This window comes from Micromesistius poutassou (assembly GCF_964030765.1).
Source record: "Micromesistius poutassou genome assembly, chromosome: 8".
NCBI lineage: Eukaryota > Metazoa > Chordata > Actinopteri > Gadiformes > Gadidae > Micromesistius > Micromesistius poutassou.
Window position 1 is genome coordinate 8,512,016 of NC_140278.1, and position 2,740 is coordinate 8,514,755.

Sequence of the window (2,740 nt, forward strand, 5' to 3'; positions counted from 1 at the left end):
GTCGACGGGCAAGGAGGTCGTGCAGAAGGACTTGACAATGGAGACTCAGCGAAAGAGTAAGAGAAAAAGGCAGCCCACGGAAGAGCTTCCACATGTAGAGACAGCCATGTTAGAATGTAAGTACATGCTTTAAAGTTATTTCATTATTAATTGAGAGTGTAATGATTCGGTCACATTGCTTAGCTTCCTAAAATGAGCTAATTTGACATCGTACCACGTCTGTTCTATCACGTATTTTTTGGCCTTGCTAGCTAACCTTGTCACTAACCAATGGATTGCTAGCTGGCTAGATAGCCGACGTTGCAAGCAAATTTTAATTATCTGTCAAACACAAAAGTTTAACTCTTAACTAGGTCAAAAGACCGACGGTTCAACCACTTATCTAATGTTAAATTAGGCGATATGCGATGAAAATGTGGTCCAAGCTTTGAAATTGGACTTGTAAAGTTATTATGTTAGCGCCAGTTACCACGTCTTTGAATAGTTTTTGGAGTTGTTTTTAACTACTAAAAAACCCGAAGACTGCTACATTACACTGTTATAGTGCTATTACGGTAATACCTTTCTCCCTGTTTTTTTTCTTTTCATTTTAGTCCATAGTTACAGTATGTAATGTTAACAACTGAATCTCTCAAACATGTCTTCTACACAATGGACTGCATGTGGAACCATGACAAATGAGTTGATGATGATTTGTCTTAAATCAAAATTACATATGATCATACATATTATTATTACATATTATAACATTAAAGACAATGGATAATGTCATTGCCCAAAGTGAATAAAACCCTTATTTCTTAACTAACTGTATATATATGTTTTTAAGGTATCCATACAATTTTCAAATGAACAAAAACGTCACTCTGTATGCATTCATCAATATCCTTCATGAGGTTTTGAGCCCCTTACACCAACCATCCATTTCTGTGCTCCAAAATGTTACAGCGCCATCGAGTCAGCGGGAACAATCCGAACAGCGCAGTAGCCAAACTGCAGCAGAGGAAGCAGGTAATTTTTTATTTTAAATGTTAAGCATACTTAACAGATATACTCAGATTCATGTGACTGTGAAATTTAGTTGTACACAGTATAATGATTAATAACTGATGAACGTCACTATGAAAACACTATAATAGTGTTATTTTTAAACCTCTTTTCTACTTCCTGGTTTTATGATGTTAAAATAAGGGTGCTCACCTTAACTGGTTGAAGGCTAGTGTCTAGAGGGGATCCAAGACAAGAGGATGCTAGTAATATTTACTCCATTTGTACTTGAACATTGCAGTAACCAAGTATCTACCTTTACATGATATCGTAACCGGAAAGTGCTTTGGGAATGGGAAGGAACTTAGAACAGCAATGACATGAATTAGATTGAGGTCAGTTAAGCCACTTTAAGTTAGTCTACTAAGTAGAAAATAAAAAAGTTTTTGGTTATGGTTATGGTCATGGTGCTGGATTAATTGATCAATTCTTACCCATTTCTTTAACGAGCTAGGTGGTCAGCTGGTCCCAAGTCTGCTTATAATATCAAAGCCACGTCTGAACATGACTGTTCAAAGCAGCATAATGGATGAAGCTACAGCAGGAACATGGCTTTCAAATAACACTAAACAATATAATCCACTTATTCTACCACTTGTCTAAACTATACAGTGCTCCCACTTTACTCTCTAGTCGTGCTCATTTGATTTATAATAACCTACTGTTAAAGAGTACAGATAATACTACTTGAATAGACAGTACACTCACAGTACTCTTGATACTACTGGAAATTACAATTTAATAATTATTATTATTATACCTCTGTACATTCATTACTCTAGAATGTAATTTAGAACTAACTTGCCACTATATAACCCTAATACAAGAATAGTATTAATACTAGTAAACCCCTAACCAACTGCACTACCATCATCCTGACAAAATACTACTGTTAATACATGTTTATCATTTTCTTTGTTTCAGTCCTCACCCCAGAAGAGGCGATGGATCGCTACAGCCGTGTCAGATGAAGAGAGCTGGTTTTTGTTTTGTTTTTAGAGTGCCTTTTTTTGTTACATTTTAAAATGCCTTTTTTTGTTTCTGTTTGTGTTTTAAATTGTTGATATTTTCTATATTATCCTGTTATTATGTTATATGTTATGTGTCATGAGCGCAGTATATGTATATATATTTCCCTATGTTGTATACATTTTTAACTAAAGTGGCTGTAGATCCCTCATTGTCATCAACAGTGGTTTGGGGTTTTATAACTAACCCGAAAGTGCTTCACTACTGGTAAACGAATGGTTCAAAAAGCTTAACTACTGGTGAACGAATGGTTCGCGAAAGAGTAACAACTCAGTATGATGCATTACTTTACATGAAGGTACACAAAAAGCTTCACTACTGGTAAACGAATGATTCATAAAGCTTAACTACTGGTGAACGAATGGTTCGCGAAAGAGTAACAACTCAGTATGATGCATTACTTTACATGAAGGTACACAAAAAGCTTCACTACTGGTAAACGAATGATTCATAAAGCTTAACTACTGGTGAACGAATGGTTCGCGAAAGAGTAACAACTCAGTATGATGCATTACTTTACATGAAGGTACACAAAAAGCTTCACTACTGGTAAACGAATGATTCATAAAGCTTAACTACTGGTGAACGAATGGTTCGCGAAAGAGTAACAACTCAGTATGATGCATTACTTTACATGAAGGTACACAAAAAGCTTCACTAATGG

The 2,740-nt window shown here is 35.5% G+C and overlaps 1 long non-coding RNA gene across 1 annotated transcript; it reads left to right on the forward strand.

Moving 5' to 3' along the window:
- Window positions 1–8: 8 nt before the first annotated feature.
- Window positions 9–2,270, forward strand: LOC311351989. The gene is made up of 3 exons (XR_014636771.1): window positions 9–116; window positions 949–1,011; window positions 1,972–2,270. It is a non-coding gene; the product is annotated as an uncharacterized lncRNA (long non-coding RNA).
- The last annotated feature ends 470 nt before the right edge of the window (window positions 2,271–2,740 follow it).